This window comes from Saccostrea echinata, unplaced genomic scaffold (genome assembly GCF_033153115.1).
Source record: "Saccostrea echinata isolate AGI-Se365-2 ecotype Australia unplaced genomic scaffold, CSIRO_AGI_Sech_v1 ptg000009l, whole genome shotgun sequence".
Classification (NCBI taxonomy): Eukaryota; Metazoa; Mollusca; class Bivalvia; order Ostreida; family Ostreidae; genus Saccostrea; species Saccostrea echinata.
This window is the reverse complement of record NW_026889758.1, coordinates 47,626,991-47,640,722: the sequence shown is the minus strand read 5'-3', so window position 1 is coordinate 47,640,722 and position 13,732 is coordinate 47,626,991.

The window sequence follows — 13,732 nt, the reverse complement described above, 5'->3', positions numbered from 1 at the left end:
AATTATCTGTTAAAAAAAAATGTTGGATTTTTCTATTGAAAAAGTTTTGCTTTTCAGGATTTTCTTGGTACTAAGTATGTGCATATAAGTGGAATATATAAAATTTTTAAAGCACTTTATATTTACACATTTCTTGCAAATTAATAATACATACCATATGAAATTGTATGTATACAATGTCCTTTGGTCAAGAACCAAAGCTTATTTGATGATTAGTCCATTGTTCATCTGTGTGTCTGTAAACAATTTTTCAAAATAGTACTATCCTACAAGTTTGGTCTGATTTCAATTGAACTTGGAACACAAGTATACTATACTAAGATTACTAAAAAAGTAACCGAAAGTTACTAAAAATTTTAATTTCTGTGAAATTTGTTCAAATATTAGATAAACTGTACCAAGCTTTTAATTCTGTTTACAGTATCATCGTTGTGAAAGCCACTCAAAGGAATGTGTAAAAATCTTCAAAATGCTATTCCACGTACAGTTTTGATTTGATACAAGTTTAAAAACATCAGGATACATTATTCTGTACCTGTAAACCTAAAAAAAAAAGTGTTTCATTTCTAGGTGCTATTTTCTCTTCCTGTACTGTAATTACAAGCCAGTAATTGTCCAGTCTTATCAGAGACTTCCAATTTTTTCTTACATGATAATATATGTACTTAAAAGCATTATAGATAGTATGTCATATTGTGTCAGGGTATGTACAATGTAAACATGCTTTGTTTACAGTCCAGATTATGTTTTCATGTCGACCTGTTTTATAGCTGGGTTGTTAAATTATGACTTACATTTATGATATTTATCTTCATAAACTCTCATAAACGAAGTGCAATATATGGGTAACATTTATACCAAACTGCAAATTTATGTCTGTTCTTAATTTCTCTCAGGGTCCACATATTTAATTACGTGAATATAGATCTTGCACTGATATTTAGATTTAAATAAATTTAAGGAAAAAAAGTTTTTTTTATAAACGTGGCATATGTCTATAAAGATGGCGTATTTTATTGATTTGTCTAATTTTTGTGAGTTTTTTTTAATAGCAGTTTAAGATTGATCTTTAATGAAGTAGATTTGTTGTTTTCCCCTACCCATAAATCAAATTGCAGGACTTTTCTTCCTTCTATGCTTTCCTTTTTGGAAACAGCAACATGAAATGATAAGGGCAAAGTCTAGGATATTATAGAGTAAATTGGTTGTCTGGTCAATAACTTTTTAACATTGGGATTTCCTATTACATGTATTTGAAACATTGATTAAGTGTGTGTTATGACTATTATTACAAAGTCCTGACTTTTGCAGTGCATAACATAAAAATTCATTTCTCTAACATGACAGTGCAATGCAGAAAGTGTAGGAGCCCATGTTTCAAATGGTTGCTTATAAAAGAGTAGTATGTCTTAATCCAGAAGTTAGGTCATATCAGAAAGACAAGTTCAAGGTGTCAAGGAAATTCAGAATGAAACTAGATGTTTATCAAAGAGCTCATACCTTCAACATTTAGGCAACATTGCTGTTAAAAATGTTAACTTACTTATGTGTTATCTGGTTGAGTTTTCTTTCTCATGTGTTTTTTAATACAAATGCCATATATTATTGAGTATCGAGTTAGATTCCATAGACTGATTTTTCTAGGGGGCCTACCTCAAAATTACTTTTTTTTCTAGGGTATGACCTTTTCCAAAAATGTGTTGAAATCTTTTGTTTACTTATGAGAAGTCATGTGAATTTGCAGAATGCCAAAAAAGATTGAAAATCGTAACACTATTCAACTTAACTGTTGGAGGTAAATTAGTAACACCAAGGTTTAAGACTAGCAGTTAAATGTTTTTAATGTCCAGAAGTGCATGCAGGTCTAATTGAATTATAATGTGTATTACTCATTTTCTTGCCTGAACATATATCAGTTTACAAAAATATGGGTATATTGTTCAATGTAGTACAGTATCAGATGACCTATGTTTAATTGATTTTTAGCTCACTTGGCTCAAGTGAGCTTTTCTGATTGAAAATTGTACGTTGTCTGTCGCCATAAACTTTTCACATTTTCATCTTCTTCTCCAGAATTACTGGACCATTTCAACCAAACTTGCCACAAAGCATCCTTGGGTGAAGGGGATTCAAATTTGTTCAAATGAAGGGCCATACCCTCTTTTAAGGGGAGATAATTAAGAATAAGTAAAAAGATAATGGCATCTTTTAAAAATTTTAACACAGGAATACAATGTACAGGGTAAAATATGCTGATGAAGAACAGCAGGGCCATAGTGACTCAGATGAGCATTGTGGCCCATCGGCATTTTGCTTTTATGTTGTCAACATAACATGTTTTAGTTTGTTTCTGACTTGTATTCTTTTTATCATTACAATGTGTATTTCTTTTATTTTATTAATTTTAAGATTGTCCCAGTCAACCAATCATTCTGACCCTGTATATATTGGCAGTTAAAGATCTACCAGTCAATTTCCCTTCAATGACTATAATTATAAAGTCTTGAAATTCTGTTTTATGTAGTCAGTAGATGATTTATTTGTGCTGAATCTATGGGAAGGTTGGAATAAAAGAATTGTATGGAGGAAGGGGGCACAAAAATGTCCCTTTTCCATGCTTGTATACCTCGCCTCCATAGAACTCTGAACAAAAGTCCAGTTTTGGTCTTTTTGTCCACAACTGAATCTTGATTATAAATGACAAGAAACCTAATATTTCACCATTTTAAAGATCAATGTTTATGTATTATGCGTAGGTCATCTTGGATTCTGTCTAGGATTTTGTGATAATTATGGCAGAACCCTGTACAAATTAAAAAAAAAGTTGTTGGATTGTGGAGTCCCAGTTTCCAGTCTCAGATGTGATTGAAAAAGACCATGAGCTTCTTGTTCATTATGCATGTTTACATTTTTGAAAAATTCCTTTATAATGTCACCCACCTCATTCTAGCCTCCCATTTCCTGATTTAGAGATGTTATAATACAGCCATGTCAATTGACAACTTGTGATCTTATTATCAAGGTATAACCCCTGATTTTACTGCAATGCCTATTATCGACAAAATATTGTCAGATGCAATTTTTTTTTAGAGATATTGTTCTCTTCAACTTGATTCATATTAAATTTTGTTCAATTTACTATAAAAATTATGACACATAATAAAGGATTTTTGGGGAAAGCTTTTGGAATTGAGCATTGATTTAAATGTATAACTCCTTGTGATGTTTTAATACCTATTTATACATGTATGTCATGTTATGTGAAAGTATTACAAGTAATCAAATTGAAATGTCCAACTACTCCACATTTATTCTGTGTTGTAATTTTTTTCCCTGGCCAGCTGTGATATGACTAGAATTCAGTAAAGTATTTGATCTGATCATTATTGTTACATGCATTTTGCTTAGATTTAATAAAAGGATGAAAATAAACAGTTAAAATGGTTTGCTATTTTAGTACTAGTACAAGAAGCTACTATCGGGAATAAAAGCTATTTCACTCTTCTGTTTCACCCGAGATTGAGATACAATAATTTCAAAAAAAAAACCTGTGTTCTTGTACAGCAAGGTTATTTAAGAAATAAAATGCTTTCTTTGTTTGTTATTAATGCAGGAATTAATGGTTGCAACCATTGCAGAAAAATTCATAACCAGTGACCAACATGGGTTTTGTAAATTTTTTCTGCAATGGTTGCAACTGTTAATCCTGCATTACCAATGACAGAAAGACATTTTCTTGCTTATATTTATGTCTGTATGTATTAATAATCATATGAATTAGGTTTAAGTACGTAAAATTGTGTATTTATTGATCTCAATGATCTGTATTGATCATGGTATGTTTCACAAGAAATAAAGGAGGAAATATTCAGTGGATGTAAATATATAAATCTATAACAGATTCCATAAGTAGTGCAAATATAGTTAATGTGTTACATAGAAATAAATTGGTTTTGACATTCTCAAAATGTTTCAAGTTGATAGGCCTAACTCATCAAAATATTATCCTGCACATGCAAACAAAATAGTCATATTTTCTTATTGTGTCTAAAAACAGCAATTCAGTTGATAAAGTTTTGAAGGACAGACCCTTTGATTCAAAGAAGTTTCCTTACGTCACTTAGAGTTAGACCCTCTCTTATGAGGAAGAGACTGAAATATCCTGTCCTCTTTGTATTTTGTTTACAACACTTTAAAATACAGTTGAACTTCGATATCTCGAACACTGATATCTCGAATGCCATGAATATGTTGAAGTGATTTTGAAGTCTCAGCCCCCTTTTTCTTAAAGTATTTTACCCTGGATATCTCGGAGTTTTTTCTCGGTCCCATTAAGTTCGAGATAATGAGGTTTGACTGTTCACAACCTCGAGATTACACACATATACAGGGTCTTCATCCAACTTAGCTTTTGTGAAGAAATGAATATCAGATCTAAAAGACACAACAGATTCTTTGATAAATGAAATGTTATTTTGATACTTCAATAAAGATGATAACAAATGTATTTTTAGTGACTCAGGTGACCTATTGCTATCGGTTTTGTCCACCATTGTGCATTGGTTGTAAATCTTTAAACATTTTCATCTTCTTCTCTGGAACAGCAGAACCAATTTCAGTCGATTTTGGCATATAGCATCTATGGGTAAAAGGGGACAAAAATAATGTTTTTCATGATCCCTCCTCATGGGCCTTAGGGATGGGGCCAAATTCATGAAAATTAATAAAATCTTCAAAAATGTCTTCTTTACTCCTGGACATCAAGTAGACAAACTGTTGTCATGATTGTAATCAGCAATGAGTCCTCTAATTGTAAAATTCATGGCCCCAGGGTTAGGGCTTGTGGTGTTAGGGTCGCGCTCTGTTGATCATACAGTGAAAATCTTCTTCTCTCCCCCTGTATATTTTGAAGACAAACTAAGTGCATGGTTAAGATGAGCAAGGGTGCCTCTTCTAAAATTGTGAAATTCATAGCCCCATGGCCAGGGGTTCAAGTGTTGGGGGAGGGGGCTCTATTGATCATACAGTGAAAATAAAATCTTCTTTGCCCCTAGGTATTAAGGAAACAAAATAAGGAAATGGCTATGATCATGTAGTGAAAACAGCACAATTCTTTAATATGCTTCTGGGCATCTAGGAGGCAAACAATTCTTTAATATTGCCTCTGGGCATCTAAGAGGCAAACGAGTACAAAGTTGTAATGAGGAAGGAGTTTTTTCTTACCAGATTTTTTGAAATTCTTGGTCTTGGGTTCTTGTGTTGGCTAGGGCTTTATTGATCGTATAGGGAAATTTGTACGCACTTTGAGAGAAGTTACCTGTATCCCCCTTTTTTATTCACCGATGATTATAAATCACTGTAACAATGTAACTGATATGTCAAATTAAATAAAAGAATAATGCAAAAATATTAAATGTATAATACAAAAAGTACTTCTATGGATCCTTTGCAGCGCTGGGGTTCACATACTATCGTAAGATTATCTTAAGATGTCACTAATTACAATCGTATAAAGATGTGTTACTGGCGTTCCACAAAGTTTGGGTTAAATTTATTATTGTTATGACCTGTTCATCTCACCATTTGGAAGTCTTAGTGCTTGCATCTTACCCACCACGTTACTGTGCCGGAAAGGTTGGGAAATTTCTGATGATCAATTAGAAGTGTATGTGGAGTGCTAGTTACGAAGTAGGTTCAGAATTGCAAAATTATAACGTACACTATATGTGGAACCCATTTTAGTGTATTTTAAAAGTTATTGTTTCTAAAGAATATTTAAAAATCTCCTTCTTTTAGGATTTTCTATTTGCCTATTCGCAACCCCCCCTCCCCCTTCAATGAAATATCCTTCTCACCCAGTTATCCTCCAGAAATGAGTCTATATATAGAAAACATTCCCTGAAATTCCTTACCCAAAACTATTTCCTATAATAAAATCTCCACAGATTTGGTTTGGATAGTCCATGATACCAGTATATCTTTAATAATCACTGATCATATAGCATCTGGTTTACAATAGTTGAATGACCAGTTATATCCTACTTCAATCTGAAGAATTAAGCTAATTACATGTACATCAGAGACGTTAATCCTGGTGGTCATTTAGGAAACCGAATCAAATATTGATATGAATGAATCAATACTGGTAGGTACTTTTTGTTTTACTCTTATATATAAATGATTCAAGATTTTATTCTTTTTTACATACTAAAGATGTGTGTGTGTGAGGGAGGGTGAGGGTGTGTGTGTGTTTTAGTACCTTCAACACCTGCATGTTTAAAAATTACTCTTTTAAATTCATGCCTCTCCAAGGGGTCGAAGAATTTTTCATATCCATGAAACATGTTCTTTTGTCTACCAAATTCTTATTTAGTCGGTTGTCAAAGAAATACCATTATAACTCCAGAACTATTTTACGCAGTGCACGCAAGACTATAGGAATTATATTATTATTAATATCACATTATACAACATAAGGATTTAGAATACCACGTTTATCTGTTAGTGACACATCCTTATATAATTTTGATACTTTGAGTTGAATAGATGAAAGAGAATATCGATCGACTTTTTAAAAAAAAATATTTGAAGTAAACGGATGCTAACATTCAGTAAGATAAAAATTAAATATGGAAGTATAAAATAGACCTTTATTATTACGAAAAAAAAAAAAAACAAGCTGTTTCCTTTTAAATTATTATAACATTCCGACACTGAAATATGTTTTGAAAATATTAAATACTGTGTTTTATGAAATCAATTTAAAAAAAATCATCTCTCAATATTTACAATTATACATATGTATATTTTCTCATTTCATAATTTTTTATTTGTTAAATTTTTAATTTATTGTCATAAATTGGTAGAAATCAATAATTCAAAAATTAATCAATCAACCAAATCTTAGAATATATTATATGATTGAATAATGTGCACAGAGGATAAGCCTACAATCTAAATTGTTATTATTTTAAAGGAAAACATATATTTCATCAATATTTCTAAAATTTACTACTTATTTTTTTGATGTAAAATTCTCAATTGAAAGGGTACAGGACCCTCTACCCCAAAGGGTCAATTAAGTGTTCATTGAAAGGCTGGTTGCCCCACATCTTTTTTGTACGATGGCCGATATGAGCCGTCAAATTACAAGTAAGAATAACTCTATTATGTACGCAGAATTAATTGACTTTAACAGTAATACCTGTATCATTTTGTACATGTACATCTTTGTCAATGACAAAACGCTTGTACTTGTAATATAATTTTTACATGTACAAATCTTGAGACAAAATACATTTGAAACTACTTAACATTCCTCAGATTTATTGGGGAGATTATCTGTAAACTTAGAAAGGGTTTAAAACAATTCAGTGTAGTCAAATTCCTCCTATATTCATAAACCCTACCACCTCCAACGGGCTCGGTGGTGAATATTGCACTTCCCTGCTGGTGGCTAAATCATCGTATTGACTAAAAAAACAGGAATAAGTGTTTAATATTAGAGAGAATTGCATTCAAAAACTGTGCTTTGAACACGTGTATCAGACTGCTTAAAAAAAAAAAAAGATGATGCAGTGCTTGACATGTTTCTATTTTGACGCTGAAAACAAAATTCATAAAAAAGACAATGACAATAGAAGCGATTATTAAAGGAAGGTGTGATAAGATTAAAAACATTTGAATTTTTAACATACCTTTTTCGGATTTCTTTTTTCTTTTTTCTTTTTTTTACATATTATGTTCATTGAACAGTTCAATGACAAACTTTGATGTAAATAAAACGGAGCTAACATATAGATATTGCTTTCAAACAAACAGGTTTAAATAGTGGGGAAGGGACAACCTCCTAAAGAAATCTGACAAGTAAAATTAAAAGAATTTTAAAAACTCTGAAAATCCTATTTTGTGTGTGGGGAGGGATGAACATTCTCCAACTCTTTCATACTTTTAGATTTTTTTTTCAAGTGCTGGAATTCGCCAGCGCTCGACCTTACAGCAACAAAAAGTAGGTGGGGGGGGGGGGGCAGCATCTAAATGAAAATTTACATATTAAATCTAGAGAAAAAGACTATTCTTCAGGAAAAGTCTATACTCAGAAAAATGCCTTCGTTCTACGGACCTGCAAATGCGATGTGAAAACTTTTCTCAATGTTTTAATTTAGATTAAACAAAGCTTAAAATGTGATTTAAGTAATGCGTCAAGTGCCAAGTGTTAGGATAAAAAAGTAATATTTGAAAGTAATTGATAAACATGCTATCTATTAATTTACATGGGCAGTAATGTTTCTTTTACGAATATTAATTTTTTTTAAAATATTTATTATAATTATATGACAAAATATTTGTTCATTGTCTTCAATTATAGCAAGTATTTAATAAATAAATCTGTGCTTTAGTACAAAATTTTATCAGAAAATATTATTATTGATTCATTTAGACTACTTTGTTAAAACAAGGTAACGCAGGTAAATTTAAAAAGTTGGAAATTTATTTATTTTGTTTACCAAATAAAGTTACGAAAATCTTGTAAATTACACAATTGGAAATGAACGCATTATAAAGATCTCAAATTATAATTATTATCCTACTAGGAAAGTAATGCCTCTATTTAAATTCATGCATCATGTGACACCGTCGCTACTTTTAAATTGATAAACAAGAATGGCGTCAAGAAACGAGGTAGGCCGTTTGGTATACAAAATAACTTTTGACGTGGATGGCATAGTTTTATGCTTAAAGATACTTATCTTTGAAAACAACCAGTATTGACCATCTACTCTGTAATGACAGATATTAACTTTTATTCAAAATCGTAGTCAAAATGCAACGTACCTCGTTGTCTATGATTTCCCGCGGACATGCGTGTCTGTATACTGTTTACACACTTCCTTCATCAATATTCATAAATAGGCTGAATTCTTTTAAATTGCAGATCTTGCTTAATTGTTTTGTAATTACAACGACTTATTTAGTAAAACTTTGTGGTAAGTAATTATTTTTTATTACACATCATGTTTCTCAAATCATTTAATCATTTTGTTTCACATAAAAAAATCGCGTTTATATAGCGTGTATATCTTTAAGCCAACTGGCTTATGCATCAGAATAATAATACAATCATGGAAAAAGAAAACAAAATCATACAGAGAGAGTGAACGTAAAAAATACATAGATGAAAATAGTCTTATACATCGATATTATTTTTTCTTAACAATGTGGCAGCATTCAAAAATTTGCCCAAATTTAACTTAGTATTATTAGAACTTAACAGTTGAATTAATTTAAAGACACTAGGCTTGTTATAATAATACTTTTTTCAAAAAATTCTCTCTTAAATCAATATATACAAAGGGCATTTCAAAATAAAATGAAATTCGTCTTCTATATCATGGAGATTACAACATGTACATAATCTATTAATCTTTGGTATGTTATGGTATCGACCTGTTTCAATATTCAACATATGATTTGATAACCTAAATTTTGTTAATAGTTTTCTAAATTTTTTGTCAATAGGTTTTGTTAAATATGATTGCAAACAGAAATTGTCAATTAAATGTTGATACAAATAACTCTTTGGAGAGTTTGATATACTCTCTGTTATGTTTTGCTTTGAAACATCTAAAAGTCGTTGTTTTATAATGTTATAAGCTCTATCATTTAAATGGTTTTCTGTCCAAAGTTGTCCTAATCCTAGAAAAGACAGTTCTTTTTTAATTTGTAAAATCCATTTGTCATTTTGTAATACCATATTTTCATAACAAGACTTAAGAATGCAATTTTCTGTTGTTCTTAATTTGATCCAATATTTAAATATTCTTAGTTTCATTGTAACATATAGTGGAAAACGCCCAAGCTCTGAATAAATCAAGCTGTTTGAGGTTTTCTTTCCAACACCAAGAGTATTTTTACAAAAATTTAAATGTACCTTTTCTACATCGGGACATCTGTGAAAACCCCATATCTCAGATCCATAAAGTAATATATACACTACATACATAAGTATCAAAAATTGAACATAAAGTTTCTACATTGAATTCATACCTCTTTAATCTACTTGAAATAGCAAACACAGCTTTTCTACCTTGTTCAGCAGCATGTTTCTGCGTTTTTAAAAATTTTCCATTAAAATTAAATAAAATACCTAAATATTCAAATTCATTCACAATTTCTAATTCAACATTATTATAAAACCAGGATTCATCATTATGTAATTTACCACCATTTCTAAAGATAACAACCTTAGTTTTTGTTACATTAACGGAAAGACTCCATTCTTCAGTGTAACTGCATAGTGTGTTTAACATTTTTTGTAATCCTTCTGGAGATTCAGCAAAAATAACCATGTCGTCTGCATACATAAGTATGAATAAGTTTAGCATCTGCAAATCAATATAGGGGCAGTTTTCTGATATAAAACCAACCTCGAAATCATTAACATATGGTGAAAATAATATTGGTGATAATGTTTCTCCTTGCATTAGACCAATGTCTGGTAGTAGTCGCTGAGAAACCGTTGTATTTAACACTTTATCATTTTATTCTGGTTTGTCCGTTTTTTTCCGATTTTAGAAAAGAGTATATTAAGAAATATTATCACCAAAAACCATCTACCTTTAAACTTGTTCAATTGTTGTCGACAAAAAATGTAACAGAGTTATGTAAACTAGGAAAATATCTTTATAAATGTACAAGATTGAGAGCATAAGTTAACTCACATTGATATAACGAGATTATCCTCACTATTACTACATGTATTACCAACTTTTAATATGGTGCTTTTGTCTGCTTTATGAACTAATATATATTAAGGTGCAATTGTCTGCTTTGTGAACCAAGAATGAATAGTATGTAAGATCCTTTACTATGATCCTGCTTTACTTAATGTACAAATGATAATGAAATGTTATATATATATAATGTACAAATTGATTCATGTATATACTTTAAACCTATGAACTGTATGGTTCTTGGTAATAAACAATACAATACAACACAACTTTTAACATTATTGTATAGAAATTTAATTATAGGGATGTCAACGAGTACCCGGTTAACCGGGTACTCGATCGAAAGTCCGAGTATCGAATACTAAAAATGGTACTCGGTTACTCGGATATGTATTTTTTCTTATTTCAAAGTACTTATTTTTATCAAAAACTTATCAAAAACTAATTTAAATACATGTATGCATATTGCATATGTGTAATTATAGCTTGTAGTCTTCTACACCTCTAAAACACCAATTATCGCCTGTGGCTGTGTACAGTAATTAGTGACCCAGCTGTTCTCACCTATTGTGGTCCTTAATTTTTGGATGGCTTCAGTGATTGTTTTCAGTGAATATCGATGGTCTATTATCTTCAAATCATTTTTAAATCATTTAGTTAATATACGGCAGCGAAATCGGACATGCATAGAAATGCCACAACTCACTTCAAAAGTGAAGAAATACTTAGAAATAACTAAATATTTTTAAAAAATGTTGAGGGTCAGCGTAGTAAGTTTAGTCAGTTAGTGTAATCAACATATAAAATTGTTTCCCCTGATACACTAAACTTACTATAATATTAGACTAAACTTACTATAATATTAGACTAGCGATCCCAACAACGTCCGTTGCTTCTCTTTCGCTAGTCTAATCATTACAAACCTGCATAACAGAGTGTCCTACTTTTGATGAAATATAGATTCTAAACAAGAGCTGTAAACCATTTGTAATTTTTGATCTAATAATTATGTCTTATGTGTTTATTTGATAAATAAATTTAATGCCAAAATCATTTACGTTGGAATCGGTGTTTATATAGTACATTTATACACGTGATAAAAACAGCCTTGGGGTTTCACGGGGTTCAAGAAAATTAACACACTTGTATTTACACTTTTATCGAGTACCCGGGTACTCGATCGGAAAAACGTCCGAGTAACCGATTATCAAAAATTGACCGATTTGACATCCCTATTAATTATCTTTAACATTTTACCTTGGATGCCTAAATGAAACAATTTCTGCCATAATTTTATTCTATCAACAGAATCGAAGGCTTTTTGAAAGTCTACAAAACAACAATATAATCTATTCTTAGCAGACAGGTACTTATTTATAAGCGATTGTAGAACAAAAATAGCATCAGTGGTAAACAATCCCTTACGGAGTAGGCGTCGGGGAATAAACCAAAAGCATTGACTAATAAGGTTCCAGGTAAGAAGGTGAAAGTGTGTGTAAATGTAACCCATGTGTACTTAACTGTGAAATGCTTTTGCATACATTAATAAACTGTAAACAAAAAAAATCTCACTCAGATGACACCAACATTAGAAAATAAGGTAAGAGAGAGAAAGAGAGAGAGATTCATGTCATTTTCGACGTTGTTACCTCTTCACATTAATTATTCATTATTTATGCTTTTCCTATCAATGTTGATATTTATAATACCGTTTTTTTATAAAGAAAATGAGGTTGATAAATCATATGTACACCTTATTATCTATTTAGATGGATTCTGTATTAATTAATTGGTGCAAAATGAAAAAAAAAAGACTCATTCTGATCTCTGTTGAATAATCCCTATATACTAGTAATTTAATGTCAATTCAATATGGATGTAGTATATGTGGCAAGGCACGTGCAATCTTTCATTAGACATTCAAAAAGGGAAGCTCTGTCTCTTTTCACTGATATTCCTACAAGAAAGAATCCACATTTCTCTTCTATGACCCTTGATCGTTTTAGGAAGTGAAACAAGCGCCGATCCAGGAATTTTTTCCGGGGGAGGGGGTGTCTCAGTGCAAAAAAAAAAATCCAACCCAGAAATTTGTTTGTCAAGGCCCCCCCCCCTCCCGAAAAAAAGCCGAAAAACCGTAAACTCCTTTACCAAACGTAAAGAAACCTATTTCGTGGGGGGGGGGGGTGGAGACATTTCTAAGAGAGTCCAAGGTCATTTTTTAATTACTTTACTAAGTGCATTTAATAACTCAGCAAATTCCAGGGGAGTCCGACCCCCTCCCCCTCTAGATCCGCGCATGTGGAAAAAGATGTGCATGTGAGATGTCCTATGTTAGATTTACTTTTTGAGTCAATTCGGATACAATTAAAACATCTTTTACTGTTTGAATTTTACGTTTGATTTTTACGTGCACAGATGTTGGTAGTGATGACGAGATTAGCATTTGGTGGAATTTAAGGGAATATCATTCTCTGAAAATGTATTCATTTTACAGTAAATTGAAAGTTAATCCCCCCCCCCTTAAAATTCAGTACCTTAAATAAGATATACTAATTGTAATGTGTTCAAAAAAGTGAATACAAATAGATTAACCTATTCTCTGGAAAATCTGTAACCTAAATCGTAAGGCCGTGTATTGTACGATACCTGTTCCATAAACATGGAAATAAAATCTCAGGTGCTGGACTACTGGTAATTGACATGCAGTACAAATGAAAACGTTGACCCAATCCAACAATGTTTATTGAAATTCAGAGATCCGTGAAGTTTTTAAAAGTCGGGTTCAAATAAAAGTCAGGTAATGTTATGTAAATTATTTTGCTTTGAAAGAAAAACTTTATAAGTTTTTTAACTCTTCATAAATTAAGGAACAGAATCCGAGAAAACTTTTCCGTCTCGTATCAAATTAACTTTGAAAATCTGTTCAGGAGAAACATAAATACCAAATTTTTAGAAACAAAAAAATCTCCAATTCGTCTGAAATTTATCTTGTTTTATCA